We start from the raw sequence: 18,641 nt of genomic DNA on the forward strand, positions 1-18,641 counted from the left end.
ATGTACTGTTTTAAGCAATACAGAATATCCTTGAGGAAAAATGCAGATTTAATAACTTTGGGAATCTCAAATGCTAAAATTAATGACTTTATCTCCTAGCTGCATTCACCACATGAATTCAAGACCATAAAAACCTATCACAACTGCTCTTACAGGTCAGTATCGTATACATCCAAGTTAAATGACACAAGTACAGCTGCTGATTATACAGTGCACTGAAAAGCAAAGAACAATACCATATATGTGTGTGATTTACTTAATAAGATGCACAGCTCGTTTTCATGGTTTAAATTTTTAACTTCAGACCACTTAAACTCTCAAAAAAATTACTAATATCTACTATCTATACCTTCACTTCCAGAGAAAATGGCTCCCATCCAAAACTATTTTACAGCAGTTTACAGCAAGATTAATCGGTGTTTACAACAAAAACTCACTCACTTTACAAATCTAAGATTTTTTAAATTGCCAACCTATGGCACTTGGCAGATTACAAAAAGACTGTTTCCCAGAAGACAGAGCATGAGAGGCTGTGTGCATGAAATATACAAAAAAGGAAGCAATGTTAGGGGAGCAGCACCTGGACAGAGATGTCTATATACAGCACTCTATGCTTGGCTTTACCTGCAAGAAAGATTTTTTTCATATTCCTTCAATGGATTTTAAAGTCAGAGGCAGAACAAGTCGGCCACTCTATTGACATCCATGCTAAACAAACACCTACATTTCACTTGCATAGTCTTCTTGGTGATGCAGCAACCAAGAAAGAATTTTTTAGGTAACATGTGGCCTCATAAATGAGGCCAGCTGAGTTCCTCAGAGTCCAAAGTGTCATGTGAATGGTTAAGGAGACAGAAAAGGACCAATAGTTTTCAAAGTATTTTATCTTAATATTTTCCAGAAAATAATTTAATGAGACATAACAGTTTAATTAATCTTTTAAAAATTAAAAATATGCAAAGATAGCTTCTTAAATCCACATTACAGATTAATGAAGAGCAGTTAGATTTGCAAAGCCAAACACCTCAAAGCCTTCTGAAATTGTCTGGAGGTCCAAATACTTATTGTTTGCACGCCTGTACATGACAAAAGAAGACCACAAAAATTACCAAAACAAAATATCCAGAGCAACTTTTATTTAAGTGAGCTTAAGTACCTGAAGAGCTAAATTTCTCAGGCTTTGATCTGAAAATTTTAATTCTCAAAATAAGTTGACTAAGCCAGATTTTGCTTCACGTTACCTATTCAAATTCACTCTGTGTAGACTCAAGCAAAGTTTGTGTACTCTCTTTCATAACGTTGATGCTAACCCTTTTCATACAGTCAGCTTTCCATTTTCATCCAGGGCAATAATTATAGGCCAGTTTGCTTTCAGTGTGGTTTTATTCACCAGGAGAGGCTGAAGTAGGTGACAGGTTTTTGTTTCAATAGCTTTTTCAATTCAGCTACGGGGGAAAAACCTTCTGCAACAAAAAGCCCCAAAGTTTCTAAATCTTTCTTTCCAAACTAATGTAACTAACTATTTTTAACACAGAAATTTATTCAACTTGCATAGCACAGTGCTTTAATTCAGAAATCAATTATTTCAAGAGGAAAAAGTAAAACAATAATAAAAGAAGGAACGTACTGTGTACCATGGATTTTTTTATTCTGCAGTATCAAAAATATATTTGAGTGGTACGAATCTGCTTTTTAATCCTGGATAATAAATATCCCATTACAAGCACAACCACCTCCTTTTCTACAAAAACATGCTGTTGTATGTAACTTGACATCTGAAATAATCAATGATTTTTTAAAAACGTGTTTCTTAAAGGATACTTCCTTCTCTACTACTACAGATTTATTGGGAGGGTCCAGGACAAAGGTGGTAAGACCTTGGGACCTTTGTCTTCTGAAGACTGATATTTATTTCCAGAAAATCAGATGTGCAGCAAAACAGAATGCAAACAAATTTTAGAATAAACCTAAGGCCAAGGAACATTACAGATATAATTATTTATTTTCTGGAAAATAAAAAACATAAAAGAGCATTCTCAACTCAAAGTTCTGTATTTGCTCTCAGTTTAATACTTTACAGTACAAAATATACAGTTACATGGCATAAGATACCGATCTCTGTTCTGTTTTTCTTCCTACCCAATTTATATTCAAGCCATTTTAGCATCTGTATTACATTCCCTTTTATACTATTTGTATCTTATTTTCTTCCTTGGAGCATCAGAAGTGCTTGAGCCACCCTCTCTAATTTGTTGCTAATATGCATCAAAGCCCTATCACCAAAACACTGAGGCACACACCAGCTGAGAACAGCCTCCTTCCTATCTATTTTATGTTATTGCATTGTACTACCCAAACACTGCTAAACTAGTGCTGTGTAGGCCCAGGAGGGCCGTAAAGAAAGAGAGAAAAAGGCACTTGAGTTAGGGATTAGCCTGAACTATGGCCCCAGTTTTGCCAACAGTAGCATAGTAAATATGTAGTGAACTCAGGGCAGCCCTACCACATGAAGCCCTGCAACTGTTCGTGTCCGAATTACTGTAAGACTATAAAAAAATTAATAAGAAAGAGCAGAAATAATAAACTTGCTTTGTACGATCAACATTTTGTTAAGAGTTCACTCTCACTCTACCAATTAATTATGTTAAGGAGAGTCAGAAGTTGTAATCTACTCACAGAACAGTAAGAACCAGTTACCATTTCTTCAAACCATCCCTCTCCAAGAGTAAGCCAAGGTTACTGAACAACTTCACAATCTAGGATCAAAGAAGTTAATAGCATAGTGTAAATTAACACACAACTGGTTTTTAGATTTCAGTATGTCAAGGTTTTATGAAACCTAGAATTATCCATCACATCTCCTGAATGCATGCAAACACTTTGATGCTGCAATACATGCAGTACATTAAAGTGATGCTCATGGAACCCCTGGAAACAACACAGAGCTTCTCCCTAACTACTCCATACCCTTGCAGCTATCCAGGGAGTTAGCTAATGTGGGTATGTCTGCATAACAATATTCTGTTATCACTTAAACTTTTAAGTATTAAGGCTTAATTTCATTAGATTTTAACTTTAAAAAAATGTAAATCTCAAAACTTGGGATATAGGGAATGCATCCCTGATTAAGCATACAAGAGGTGAACCTATTTCAAGTAAAAGCTCAGTTCCAAGCACAGAGCAATGCCAAAACCCCAAGAAATACTGAATTGGAAGTGAAAACTCCCTTGAAGTACTGTTTAACACATCAAAAAAGTAAGCATTTTGAAAAAGCTGAAATTGTCTTTCCTAAGTTACACATAAAACTGTGAGTTCTGACTACTGTCTTATTGCAGAAGACTCAAAAAATACATACACATTCTCTAGTTGTTGAGAGTCTTCCAGCCAAGCTAAGTAATTTCTTTTATAATCGCGCCAAAGCTTCCATATTTTCTACAATCCAAAGATGTATCTATTAGCACAAACAAATATTAGAAACAGAACCGGTTCTGGTTTTTTCCACCCAGAGCAGAAACGCAGATGCATTATTCCTTGAATACTTGGGCAGACAGCCGCTCTCCAAGACAGGAGGCCTGCAGCAGGCGTTTTTTAACTACAGGTGTATTAAGAGGACAGACATTCTTGGCCTGTAGGAAAGAGTGGTTGGGCCCTCCCAGTGAAAAGGCACAAGAATTTTTTAAGGGGAAGTCAGTTTTCCTGACTAAAGCATATTCTACGAACAACTTCTTGAATGCAGTAACCTACTCCACATGATAAACAAAACACTATGTTCCAAACTAAGATGATTTCGAAAACATAGGAAGAAAAATAAAGAGGACAGAAAGACATAGCCAAAGTACCCTCACATCACAGAAGCATCATCCTCTGCATCTCTCAAAAACCCGTTGTTTTGCAAAGGCTTTTTTCATGAGCAAACGGGTTGGCATGGGCTAGTTGTTTTCTAAGTGGCATCTTTACGGAAAGAGAGTGTAAAAAGCAGCTCGAAGAACAATGAAAGCGAGTAAAGTTTGCGGATCTGGTAATGCTTTTTTTAAAGTCAAGTTCTTAAGTGCCGCCTGTCACAGAAAGGAGCCTCTCTCGGTCGCCCCTTCGGGAGCCCTTGGCGCACCCTCACCTCGCAGCAACCCGGGGCTCCTGCACCGCACAAACCCCGACCCGGCTGCCCAAATCGCCACCTCCGGGCACCCGCCCCGCCGGAGACGGGGACATACAAGCCTCCAGTGAAGGCGGGTTTCACGGCGGGGTAAAGGGAACTCAGCCCAATTCCGTCGCCCCCCGCAATGGCACCAGCAGGCGCGGGGTGCATTCGGGCAGCGGCCCAGGGTAGGAGCACGGCAGCCCGGCGGGCCCCGCTGCCGCCACTGGCGGGGACGAGAGGCTGGCCGGGCCCCCTCCTGTCACGGCGGGGGCTGGGCAGCGCCTCGCCGGCCCGGGCCCGGCACTGCTTCCCTCCCGCCCGCCCGGCCGCCTCGCAGGCCGCGCCGCGGCCCCGGTGCCTCCGCAGGGCCTGGCACCGCCGCGGGCTCGGGGAGCCCAGCAAACAAAGGGAGCGGAGGCCGGGGCCGAGGCCCGGGAAGAGGGCGGCGGGCAAGCGGCGAACCGCCCCGGCCCAATCCACTGGCTCCCCCTGCACCGCAGCAGCCCTCCGCGCCCGGCGGTGAGGGCAGGGGGCAGTCGGGCCGCGGTGCGCCGTTGCCCCGGGGACGCTCACCCAGCGGAGGCCGCGGTGTCCCGCTCCCGGCGCGGGCCTCTTCCCGGGCACCTCAGCGGCGCGGCCCGGCCTCCGCCAGCTCCCGGGCTCGGCGGGGAGCAGCCTCCGGGGGTGGCGGAGCGGCACTCACCGAGGAGGAGGAGAAGGAGGAGCTGGCTCTGCTGTTGCTTTCGCGCGGCCCGGCCCGGCTTCGGCTCTGGCTCCCTCCCTCGCCGTGCCGCCGCCTCCCTATTCCTGGCGCCGCCGCCGCCGCTTCCTCCGCCTCCTCTGCCCCCACCCCTCCGTCCTCGGAGGGGCGCACGGGGGCGGCGAGCCCGCGATGGCCGCCGCCTGCCGCAGGCACGGCTACGGCTGCGGCTGCGGCGCCCGCGCACAGCCCGGCGGCGGCAGGAGGGCCGCGGGCATCCCCGCTCCGTCCTCCGCCCTCCCGGCCGCCCCCGCCGCCCGGCGGACTCCACGAGCCCCCTGCGGCCCGTCTGCCCCGCAGAAACCGGGCCCCTTCCCTTATTCGGGTCCAGGCGCCTCGCCCCGGGCTCGTTCCCGCTCGGCGGCCGCAGGAAACCCGCGGGGGGCGGCCGGGAGCCGCGCTGGAATGGAGGCAGGGAGGCGGTCTGGCTTTGTTAGCCCCGGCCCTCTCCTCTCTCCCCCACCGCTCCGGTGTGTCACCGCTCCGCTGGGCGACAGGAGCTCCTCAGCCGAGTCCACAGGGAGCTGTTCCTTCGGGCGGGGACCGCCCCTCGCTGGTAGCGCCCGGCCGGAGGGGTCCCTCAGCCGCCCCCGCCGCCCCGGCGGCCACGGGCGCTCCCGCCAGGCCCGCTTGCGCTGGAGAGGCAGCGGGAGAAGGAGGGAGGTGATTCCTCCTCCGCTTCACCTTCCCTCACACCTCTCTTGGCGTGAAAGCGACGCGCCAGAACAGGCATTGCTTTTGTGTTCAACTCTTTCACAGATCTCCTCGAGAAAAGTGACGCTAAACTTCAGGCATATATCAGCTGTGCTGCAGCGACTTCAGCCAAGCAGACTGCTTTGATTGCTTGTTCTCCGGTGTCTTTTTAAAAATAAAATGCTAGCTCGAGAGCAAGAAAACAATTCTTAATTTAGGATGTGTGAGACTGATGGAAGTGACTAGCAGGGTACAAAGGATTAAAATCTATGGACGATACGGCTCTTAAAAGTTGTCGCAAGTCCTGTTTGCTGACTGGTGTGGAGCTAGTAAAATACTACTGCATTTCCTGCTTGTGGTGCATATAACCGATGCAAATCAACAACCAGATTTGCACAGATAAGAATAATTTGCTTACCTATGTAGTCGCATGACAGTCAGTAAGAGTATTTGTATGACTTATTATGAAACAACTGACTTCAAGGTTAAAAAGTATCCATTGAAACTCAAGATTGTGAGAATATTCACACACATCCTGCTTGAATTCTGAGATCTGAGGTGTTTGTGTGTTGAGGTCAGTGACTTGTTTAATTGCCTAGGTTATTTGAGGTCAGAGTGCGCCCTGACTGCATTCACATTCTTATATCCCGGGCATTTATAGAGAGTTATACACTTTCCTTGAGTCTCATCCAAGGGTTGTATGCTTCCTTACGTGTCTGATCAACCTCAGTTTCTGGCAGGCCAGGACTATTTCAGGAGATGATAACTCTAATCAGAGTTGCAGAAATTTTTTTTTTTCAAATATAAAGTTTGATTTATGTTTTTATTAATAATAGAATGATTTATGCTTTTATTAAGTGCTTTAGATTAGAACTGTTTGTTTTACGATTATGATTACATGTTATCAGTGGTGTAACAAAGCTAAGAATCGCTTCAAGTGGATCACATGAAACCTTAGGGATTTTAACTTTCATTTGTAAAACCAATATTGTTGATATGAAAAATACAAATTCCTTTCTGGGCTGGCAGTGGTGTTCAAAGAAAGAAAGAAAATTAAACAAGTAATAAAATACTAACTTTTTTTTACAATGTAGAGGGTTCCTTCTTCTCCTAGATGAACTGTTGTAAGTTTAGCACCTAGTTTAAAAAGGGAAAAAGAGAGAGCAAGAAAGGCTCTGATGGGGAAAGTTCTTCTTCATGTATATGTGTGTATGCTCCTACCTTCTTCTCAGCCTCCTTTTCCTTGGGATACAAGCATTTGAGCAAGTAATTGTTTTCAGGATCCTGCTGGCATTCGTGCTTGACACATATATGTAGTATTAACTTAAGCTGGTTTAGTATTAACTTTTCAGCAGGAACTGCAGGACAATGGCAGCAGTACGTGAAGAAGCCAACATGGCTTAAAATGTTTGTCCTTCATTTTCATTTTGCCATGGACAACTTTTTCAGTCATCTACATTACAAATGAGATGAATTTTTAAAATTATCTTAGAAATATTATTCTGCAGTCTCCCAAACTATTAAAAAACTGTTGAGTCTGGATGATGAGGTTTTCCAGCCATGTGTTGACCAAAGGTTTCCACGTGTCTGAAACTGCCCTCTTGTCAGTCTTATGAATCAAAGGACTTATCTTTCTGCAGAAATGTGACCGATAGACAACAGGAAGTTTGAAGAAAAGTAATGCAAAATATTTGGTTGCTTTTTCCCCCATGTCTTCCATACCTCAATATTCTTCTCAGTAGGGATGATGTTAAATATGGCTTAAATTACTTCTCCAAGCACTCACCTTTCTCATTTTCTCTCCTTCCCTCCTCCTGCCCATGCACACCCTTCACTTTTTTCATGGTGGCCCCAGGCCTCATTGGTCCTCTCTAAGCCAGCACAGGTGGCAATATCTCTTGAGGTTCATTTTCCTAACAATAAATTGTGACACAAAGAAGAACTGATGCCTTATTTCTCACATCTCATTCTTTTCCATAGGCTACCAGTGTGCTCTCAGCTTGTCTCAGCCTTAATATATAGTTTCAGGTTTCAGATAGACTTTTTCCCATCGAAATGGGGCAGCAGGCAACTGTATCCCAGTGAAAGCAACAGTTTATCACCAAGTCTGAATTCACCTAAGTGTGCTGCTGATGTTGCATCTTGGATGGCAGACAAGGAAAATGCAAGAGGGATCACTCAGATAAGTTTTTCTTGGCTTAAAAACCAGTAGTGAACTAAACTGGGCTGTTCATACATTCAGGCATCTTGTTTCAATGCTCTCTGTATGTATGACTTATCAGACTTGCCTCATGGTTGCTAACTTTTTTAAATGACAAGAACTAGAAATTTGGTCTTGGTAATAGAAAATTCAAATTTTTCCAATCTGATTTCCTTATATTTGGGAGCTTCTAAAATCAGGAACTCTACACCCAGTTTTAATTACTTTGGATTTGCATGTTGATGTGTTCTCTATTTTTATATGCTTATGCCTTTTTTCTCATTATACTTAAAAGCGTGATTGCAAATGACTTAATTATTTTTGAGATCAAACTGTGTATATACAAATCTGTAGTTCAGAGGTACACAAACCTAAATTATGAGTGTTCATTGACAACAAAACCAATAGTTATGTCCATCATATCTATTTCTTTCGTATTACTACCTACCTGCCTGGCATAGATTATCATCACCTTGTAACAACCTCCCTGGCCCTGGCTCTTTGGCCTGAATTGTGGTGGGAGGTTAGTGCCTTTTTCTTATTGTTCCTGCAGGTATATAACTATGATTTTATTTTAAGGACCCAAATGCATTCCTTTCCTGATCTGTTCACTGTATTTTGGAAGGGAAATTTGTTGTCATTTTACTAAAATGTTTAAATTATTGTAATGCTTTACAGGAACTTGATCTTTTAGACTGTAAGTGTTCAGATCGCCTCGAAAAAACATATGCTTTTAAGGAAAGCCATATATCCAAAATCCCTAAATTGCTGCTCATTTTTGTAACTGTGGCCTAATTTTCTGGGTTTTTTTAATTCCTGTACTCCTTTTTTATTATGTGAATTTATGTACTCCTTTATTTGTATTTTTAGATAATATTGTATATTTATATTCCTATGTTATAATATGTATTAGAAGTCCTTATATATCACATAATCACATATGGTTTTCAGACATTGTAAGGTTGGTTCCACTTCATTTTCTCTTAGGTTCTTTCACATTTTCTGTTGATAAATTCCATTTCTATTATAAAAGTTAATTTATATAAATATTTTCAAAGTGTTGGGGTTTTTTTCCCTATTTTTTGGAGGGACTTCCCCCTCCACCCAGTTCAATACTATTGTTACAAAAAAACTCCACCAAACTGAGGTGAAGTATACAGGAAGTTCTTTCACACAGACAAACCTTTTGTCTCAGAATGGAGTTTAATTGGCATTATTTACTGACACTGCTGAAATTAAAGGTATAGATGGCATTAAGAGCTCTTACAGCTACTAAAGAACTATCATACATAAAAATGATGAGCTACATTTTAATCAGAGTACTGCTATTGCTTCTGTTTCACACTGTGGTTAGGTTGTAATATGCTCTATCTCTCATGATTATGGATAAAAACCGAGTCTTTACTTACTCGGGTGTTTTTTTAAATACACCACTTTTGAGTGCCACTCTCACCTCTTTCATTTAATGTCATCTGAAGGGGAAATATACTTCAAAATTATTGATGAGCACTTCTGAAATTAAGATTCTTGCATTCATTATGAAGCTTTCGGCTGATGATAGGGTTTGTTCATTTTTTTTAGCAAGAGTGCAGCTCAATGTTTACTTTTATTTTCAAAGTTTTCTAACAATTATTTTACAGTAGAAAACAGTGTAAAGCAAAATGACATCTCTAATAACAGCACTAGGGGGAATAACTTCTAAACTCTTGAGTAATGGAGAAAAGGAGGAGTAATTTTAAATTTTTATGTACCAAAAACAGAATGGTCAGGTAAATTGGGCCTCACAAATTGATTCCTGTTAATGTCAGAGAAATAAAACACCACTTTTCTTGTTGACAAAGATGCATAGTAAATCATGACTACAGCTGGCTGCAAATAGCTCTATACAGTGAGGTTAGCCTATGTGTCTTATTCATTGATTGCCTGTATTGCCTGTACAGTCACTTGTAATCTGCGTTGAGTCACGTAGATGTGGAGATTCAGGAAAAAAGGCAAGGTGGAGAACTTGTCCCAGCTCAGACCTCATCTGTGTAATCACTGTTGACACACACAGTCTGAACCTCTCAGCCCAGAGGACTTTGCTCTGGAGCAGGACATAGCTAACAAAGACAATATATATGAGGCCTATACTCTCAAAATCAATGCATTGGTGCCAATGTGCATTGGTTCATCTGTTTGCCCATATTACTATATCAAAATAATGTATATAAAAAGCTACAGTCATGTATTTTTCTTATACCAGTCAAGCAGAAACTTCACAGAGACTTCCTTATTCAACTTGTAGCATTTCTTCTGTTAAAATGTAAAGTATGTATCCAGTAAGAATGTATATATCCATTTTTATGGCTACTGGTAACACCATTTTTTTTTTAAAGAAAAAAGAATTATGTTTGGAACATTATATTCTCCCCTGTAGCCAGATTCATTATATTCAATATCTTAATTGTTCTTTACAATGCAGCTCATGAGCTTGGCTTTTTAGGCTTTACTTCAGTATTCACAACTGGCCCACGGACTCCACCTAAAGACAACCATTTTGGAAAGCAAGTGCCAAAGACAAATCAAAACAAACCTAAGTGTCACTTTAATTAAACATTCTGAGCTTTGGGTCATGGTTTTGCCATAGGTCTGCAGGATCAAATGAGATTTGTGGGACTTGACTGAAATTGTGACAAGGGTGTGTGTTGCTCAATTTTCTGGTTTCTCTTTTTTAGGAAGTGAAACTGGTCCAGTAAATGTTGCATTTGAACTGCTTTTTCAGAGGAGAGTTCATTACAAATATGTGCCCCAAAATTTTCAAATATAAAACTGGTAATTTAAACAATAAATAAACAATTTTGTTTTTCAGAAGGTTATTTTCCTTAAGCAGGACTACTTAAAAGGAAAACAAGCTGTTGTTTATTTTGTCATCTTTAAGGGGAAATAGAGGAAGGAATAAAAAAGGGAAAAGGATTTAGAAGATGACTTGCTCTTTCCTTTTACAAGCATAAACATTTTTTAAAACTTATGAGGTAATATTATTTTTGCATTTTTTTCTTCAGCCCACTCCTGTTAGAGTTATATGAGTGAGGACTAAGCATACAGCTGTAGCTAGAATTTTATTGAAAAACCTAAATATAAAATTTTGTTGACATCATACTTAAATTAGACCACATAAAAGGACGCAAAGTGTAGATGCTGGCTCAGAATGCTCACTGCAGAAGATTATATTAAATTTGAAAATGTCTGAAAACAGTTGTAGCAGGTGTGCCTTGAAATTAATGTTCTACTTGCTGTGTACCAACTAATTGTTCCTTTTGGCTTTAAGTGTTGCAGCCATTTCCTTAGTTATGAAAAAGAAGGTCAAATGGGTTCTTTTCCGTCCTACTCTTAAGAATATCCTTTTAAAAACATGCATAAAAGCACAATAAATACTCAGTTAATGGGCAGAAGCATATTAAAAACCAACAAACAAACAAGCCTGCCCCTAAAATGGAGGTAGGGTTGCAGGAAGTCATTTCACAATAGTGGCTGAGGAGTTCTTGTTGAGCCTTGATTGTCCTTTCCTTCCAGTTCACAGAAGAGATCCACATTTATCCCAACATGTAAAGCTCTGTCTGCGATGCCACAAGCAATTTCCCTTGATTTCTGAGCTCCCTCTGACTTCACCTAGATCCACGGCTCCTCCGGTATTCTCATTTCTCAGGTGCTTATCCTTGCACTCTTAGTTAGATCAAGAATGATATTCGTGTTTTCTCAAGATCTTATCTTCAGAGGGTGTACCTGCAGCTGCTAGTTTTAATTTGACATAGTTTTAAAATAATTTTAATCCCTGTTTTTTATATTTATAAAGCACAAGTAAAATAAATTTTAAAAGAAGAATACTTTGGGCTGTATCAGTCAAGCAATAAAATTCACAGCATTCTGGAAAAAAAATTACTATTGTTGAAGAAACAATGTTTAAATCTAGATGGCTTACAGAGGTACATATGGAACTTCTCACATTTAGGTCACAAGTTCAAACATGGTCTTCATTAGCTGCAAATTAAAGCTATCAATAACTGACATCTGTTACATAGCCAATATGGAATGAGTTGCTTTCTGAAGTGGATAGCTCAAAAGACATAATTGGTGAACTTGTTTCTAAATGCACTCTAAACATGCACATTTAAAGATGTTTGTTCTCAAAAATGAGTAATTTTATCTCTCAGGAAGAAGTCAACAGTACCAACCTCTACAATTCGGCACAACACATTTATTACTTCTGTAACTGCAACAAGTAAAATACTGCCGTTAAGAGCTCTATAAGGTTGCTCTCTACCTGCAATCTACTTCCCCAGTGAAGTCAGAGTTTTTAATTACAATTCTTTACGTATGTGCTGATCTCTCAGTAGAGGTGAGGCTGCTTAGCAGTGCAGGGTGGAAAAGCCCCTCACCTGCACTAGGCACTTTCGATAGACCTCGGTCACAAGTCAGATCACTGTGAAATCCTGAAATGGCATTGTGTGCATTAGGAAACAGCCTACATGCCTCATTTTCAAAAGCATCCCAAGAACATTTATGAAGATATCTATGCAAGTGTAGACCACACTGAGTTTGTTGAATAAATTTGGGTTATTCTATCGAAGTAAGTTTGTCAAATTCATTGCATAGAATACACTGAACATTTGAAAAATATGAGAGCAAGATTTAGAAAAGGTGAAAAATCCTTATATGATGATGGGGAGGGGTGTCTAGGTTGTTTTCAGTATGTAAAACAGTCAGGAAATACTCTTATCAGCTGATCTGTCTGCTACTTAGTGACCCAAGACAGAGTTGCAGTAGTAAGTGTATCATCTTTTGTATAATCCTTCTTCTTCCACAAAAGCTTTTTGGATCCCTTAAGGATTTCACTGTTTTTTATTTATGAAGTAGTAAATTTTGTTACTGTTGATTATGGTGTAGCAAAACTCTTTTTAGTCATACTGTTCTGTTCTAGGTTAAAGTAACTGGAGGCATCTTTTGGAAAACAATTGAAAGAAAGACTCAGTGACCTGGACATGCTGAAGATCATATCACAGCTTCCTTTCATGCAGGAACTCTATAAAAGAAAAGAGCAGTGCTGAATATGCAGTGTGCTCTTCCAAAGCTGGAAATTATTACTGATGTAAATAACACCGCAGCATCGTCTTTCCACTGCATATGTAGAATACTTTTATGTGCATATTACTACACGACTAAAATCAATGTTGGTAAACTGACCACAAAGAATGATAGAATCCTAAACTCCAGGACTGAGTTATTTCAGCTGAAACTGATAAATAAGGCTATTCTTTTAGGAAAATAAGGAGGTTAATATTTTTGCTTAATGTGCTCACGATTGTGAATACACAAACAGGTCTCTTTTGTGGGTAAAAATCAGATTTTAGCTGGCTATCAAATTTTGCTGCAGAAAAGAAAATGCTTTGATGGAAGAAATGGCATTTTACTAAATAGCATGCATTCAGGGCAGATTATCAAAGACATGAAGGGCACTTCGATACACCAGTTAGGTGCCTCATGGATCTTCATGCCTTTCAAAAAACATCCTCTCTTGCTCTGTTAGGATTTTCTTAATGCAGAATTTCTTTTATGACTCATCTCTATCATGTCTTTGCTGTAAATAAAACATGGTCTTGATTTTATAAATATGTTGATAGGCAGCATGGAAAAAATTAATCATTGTAAAGCTAAAGGATACTTAGCAAAAGTGAAGTATATGAATTGAGAAATATTGTTTTAAATTGTATTCAATGGCTACAAAAAGTTCTATGCAATCTCACTATTTTCACACCAGAAAGGCCATTTTACCATACAGGAAAAATAATAAATATTCTATTTTTCTCATCTGAAAAAAAGAAAAAGACAGTGAAAAAAAGATATTTAAGAACATATTATTTAGCACTAATATTAAGAAGCTATAGAACACATTGATAAATAAAGAATACCACCCTTTTCATAATGATATCCATTTTTTATAAAAATAAGAAAATGCTTCAATACTGGTAACATGTAAATATTTACATAGTGGGAGCAATTTTCATATGTAGATAAGATAGATACTTACATTACAATCAGAATTTAATTTTTTATAGGTGAAGATTTGAAACTAAATCTTTATTCTATGTAAGTCCTTAGCAAAGTTGGTGTTCACTTCAGCGTGACTGTGGCTTCCTCACTCCTTGTTTAAATGCTAACTATAATGGCAATTTTATGTATACTGCTGAATGCTAAATCATTCCTATAGCAATGTGAAGACAAAATAATTGGGATGTAATTTTAAAACTTTCAAGCTTCAGATTCAGAAGTCACACTACTTCTTTTTTCTGTTATTGAAAACATAATTAAAAACCAAAATTAGCTAAATGAAACATCAAAAGCAAATTAATGTAAACAGAAGTGACTATTTTTGTTGTATTAGAAGAGGAAATCTCTCAAATTTGCTTTTGTAAAAGTGCTCTATTTAATACTTTAAATTTTTCAGAACTGTTTTAATATTATTGATCATTACATCAAATTATTGCTGGCTGGTGCTCATTCTTTGTTGTACTGGTACCAATAAATATGTATTGTACAATTCTGCTTTTTTGTCTACAAGCATTCAGGTTCAACACTGTAAGTGAAAAACTGCCCTGAAATATATAATTTCAATGGGATTTAATATACTCATTATCACTACATTTTCTTTTAAGTGTATTTAATCTTAATCAAGGACTTTTTTAGAACAAAACTATTACATTACTATTACATTAATACTATTTCGCTTAGCAGGCAAACTTGAGATGCAAAAAAAGTTCAGTTAGTTTGATGAGACCCATGTGTCATAAAGATGTTTGGCAATCGACTACATTTCTCTCTTTTTAGTCCTCACTATCAAAACCCAGGCTAGTAATTTTCTACAATTTTTCCATTCTTACTGAATACAGAGAGAAGCTCTGTGTCTGATAATATGCAACATGTATGGCCAGTCAGGAAGGGGAAGCTTTTCAGATTTCAGTTAGTGATGAAGAGAGAATTTTAGGATCAACTGTTTAAGTGAAATGAAATGTAATTTTTTTATATTTTACAAAAATACTACTGTAACTGTGCCTGTATGGTGTCTGTGGTGTGGAGTCCACAGCACCTTCTTGAGCTTGCACTCATCAGGCTGGGAGGAAAGCACCCTTCAGGAGATGTGGTTAGTTTAACTTCCAGCCCAATCCATACTTTGTTTAATGCAATTCCAAGACCCATAAGGAGGGCTGTAATTTTGAAACTAGTTGGAATGCTGGGTGTGATTTGTCAAATATATTTCAATCAGTCAAATCCACAAACATCTCTTCATCCTCCGCTCCAGGTAGTGTGTCCCTGATGCATCCCTTGCACATAATAAGATTATGCTGCTGCAGGGGAGAATCAGTTCAATCCTTTATTCACACTCAGGGCCTGCCAGGGAAGGAGGTGGGATAGTTTTCCAGCAGTTCAACAAGCTGATCCAGCTCATAATGATGTATTTGCTCTGTCCAATACAAGGTTGAGAAGGAAAAGGCAAGTGCAGGACCACTGTGCCCCAAAAAGTCAACAGTCACACCAGGTGAGTGTGAGCTAAAACCACATCCTTAGTGCATGAAACCCCTGATTTACTGATACTACAATGTGAATTGTAAGACAATTCTGGTAAGACAACCAGAGATGAGTGGAAGGCTTTGTGCTTTGACCAAAATTCAGTAGGACTGAAGCAGCAGCAGACAGCTTTTCAGAGCATTTTTTTAATCTGACTGTTCTGGTTCTTGAACTTATCTTCAATTAAGAGCTCTAAAATATTTACAAGAAAAATCCTATAAAGATTCTAGAAGGAACCTCATTCATAAATATCAAAATAATCACTCTAGATGACTCACTTTACGCCAGATGAAAACTCTCCTGGGAATGCTCAGTGATTTCAGATTTTCCAGTCTACTTGTGGAGGTATGCTAAGTGGCTGATCTTTGACTAAAAAAATAGATGAATTTCAGTGAAATTACAGTAATTGGTACTACCAGAAAGTCTGTTTCTAGTCAATTATTTACTAATCGCTCACTGGTGCAATAGAAAGTGAAAGTGAGCCTTGCCATGAAAACTTTCAGGTTACTGGCACATAAGATAATCACTATGGTGACTTTATTTCTCTGTAGCAATTCGTACTGCTTTACATATCACTAGTCTGTGAGTAACTTGATTCTTCCATACCATATTGTGACTATTTATATGCAGAGAGTTCTCACCAGCTCTCTAAGGACCCTCTTCATATCAAAGTTTAATTTGTATATGATAATTCACTGTTAGGTCTCTTAGCAAGATTGCCCTAAGCAAATAGGCAATGCATCTGAAAAGGGTCATTTTTCTCAAAGAAATTTAATAGAGCATTACTTAGACTTTAACATTCATCTGATAATCAAAACATATTTCATTCTTCTTATTTTTAGATATCATTAATTCAAAGGGGAAACTTGGGTGTTTTCTCCAGTCTGTGACTCTCTTACGCAGATACAAAAGACAAAAGCTGTATTGTCTGTTTCTAAGGAAAAACTGCTGGAGGCAGTTCTTTTGTTTTTCTAATGAACACCATATGAAAACAGGCATAGAATAACTATTTACTTACATGTAGTGCTCTGCTAGGGTCTCTTACATGGTCTACTTTCCTCATCATGACACCGGTCACTCTATTTACAAGACTAGTCTCTTTTTTCCTATTATTTTTTGCAAATTTGTTTATTATTTTGAGTTTTTAATGATGCTGCTCTGTGTAAGGGTGAATGATACTGTTATGTATAGTTTACCAGACTTAAACACATCAAAGAGCAATAGTATTTAATAGTTTTAAATGTTACGGAGTCAGTCCTGCTCATTTCCTTATTTCAAAGTTCAGATTTACTGTTCAATAACACCACAACTTTTATTGTTCCTGCTGCTAGAAGTTTCTCATTTGTCTGGTTAAGGATGCTTTGGAGGGCATGTTGGAAGAGAAATTAATGCTTTTATAGGCTTTCCTGTATTAAACATTGATGGCTGGATGTGGTTTTAGTGATCAGCTATAATGATTTACATATTTGCTTTGCAGCCCAGCATTTTCTGCTGCATCAGTTCCATACCAGGCAGTTTGTGTATTTTCCTGAGCCCCCTGACATAACAGCATCACTGGCTACATAGTGAAATGTGTCGGACCTTGGCCTCCACCCTTCTGCTGCCAAACAGAGGGGAACAGTAGCTGTACACTGTGATACTGTTAGATGGGGTTTTTATCCTTCCCCTCTGTATGCAGATACACACAATGAGTTGAATACAGCACTCTAAAGAACAGCATTTCTTTGCAAACACAGTACAGGTACAGACATATATATTTCCCACATGTATTAATTTCTCCGTACAAGTTATTTTCTTCTTGCTGCATCATTAATTTTTTTAGAGAAGAAAACCTGATCTACTCATTTTAGCAAGTGCAACTGTGTTTTATAATGAAGAGTAACTTTTAGAAAACATTTAGCAGAGAAAATAGTTCCCTACATTAAACCTTACTTGAGAAAGAAGAATACACAGTCCAGGAGAGACATGCTGAACAAAAGCAAAAGTATAGAAACTGACTTGCAATTTTCCAGTTTCTCTGAAAGTTTCAGAACAACTAACCACTACTAAAGATATATAGCATTCATTCCTTGAAGAATGACCTGTACAAAACATGCATCAAAAGCCAATAAAGTGAGGCAATGATTTATGTGCATCCCAGTATCAAAAGTGACTTTCAAAGGTAAGAGAGGTGTTCTGAAAAAATTATTGCCCCTGCTTGGAAAAAAAAAAAGCTTTTTATTGAACCCATTATATTAAAGTGAAATGGATAACAAATATATCTGAAAGTAATTGCACAAATATTCAGTTCAAAGAAATCATAGGTCACTGGTAAGATCTGATGTGGTCAAAGGCTTTTTTCTTGTGGAAAGCTTGGTAATTAAAAACAGAGTTTGTATGGGATTAATAGCCTACAGTTTCTCTCAACTATAAATTGAGTTAAATACTTAATTTCTGTTAAATAAAAATACTGAGACACACCTAAGACTATGAAATAAGAAATAGCACTTACATTGTTGGAAGAGCTTTGGCAGGAAAAACATTACATGAAAGTTATTTTGAGTCTTGCTTCTCCCTACTTACACCTATTCTGTCTAAAACTGTAACTAATGGTGTGACATCTGGCAACCATATTACCTCAGGCTGTGACCTTGCCAGTTCTTACAAAACTGTGGGAAAACTTTCACAGTGTAGGCATCAGGTTTGGATTTTTTTAACTGTCTAGAAGCATAGAATCAAATATAGATACAAGCTACTCAGCACTTAAATTTCTAAATAGCTGTACCTGCTTTCCTCACAACAGGTTCTTTCAAGAGTTGCAGTTAGAACTTTTGTAGGCAAAGAAACTGAGTGGCTGGCTGCTATTGGTGCAGAGCAGTTCTTAAATTTTTACAGGAAGTCTACTTTATCCCAAATTAATTTGTATCATCCAACTTGAAGAAATATATAGCAAAAGAGAGCTGATTCTGCAAAATTGTAAAATATTATCACAAAATTTTGTAGCCAGAAAACTTCGCAAAGTTGCGCATTTTTCCCATCTGTTTAAAAAGGATGATGTTTTCCTTACTAAAATGGTAATATTAAGAATTTAAGTGCATTGTTATCTGACCGTGTTCCAAATCATATTTGTAGTTATAATCATAAATATTTTCTTTTCCACCTGCTGTCAAGATAGTAATGAAAAGAAGATAAACCAACATCCTCAGTCTGCTTTCTGGCAGAGGTCACTTTCTGCTAGATGATGCTGTTACAGAGTGAGTTTCTTTGTTCAG

At 38.9% G+C, this 18,641-nt stretch overlaps 1 protein-coding gene across 5 annotated transcripts in view; it reads right to left on the bottom strand.

The window, feature by feature from the left end:
* The window catches only part of SOCS6 (suppressor of cytokine signaling 6), a 28,405-nt gene extending 23,472 nt beyond the window's left edge, over positions 1–4,933 (bottom strand). Inside the window, exons 1-2 of one of the 5 annotated variants that reach the window (XM_059472966.1) lie at positions 4,842–4,879; positions 2,677–2,756 (exon numbers count right to left, since the gene is read on the bottom strand). The gene's annotated coding sequence lies outside the window, so the exon portion shown is untranslated. Of the gene's footprint in view, positions 1–2,676; positions 2,757–4,711; positions 4,757–4,841 lie in introns of those variants that run through there. The other 4 variants (XM_059472940.1, XM_059472956.1, XM_059472973.1 and 1 more) reach the window with 4 other exon arrangements.
* Between the last annotated feature and the right edge of the window lie 13,708 nt (positions 4,934–18,641).

The sequence above is a fragment of the Ammospiza nelsoni genome, chromosome 1 (genome assembly GCF_027579445.1).
Source record: "Ammospiza nelsoni isolate bAmmNel1 chromosome 1, bAmmNel1.pri, whole genome shotgun sequence".
Taxonomy (NCBI): Eukaryota; Metazoa; Chordata; class Aves; order Passeriformes; family Passerellidae; genus Ammospiza; species Ammospiza nelsoni.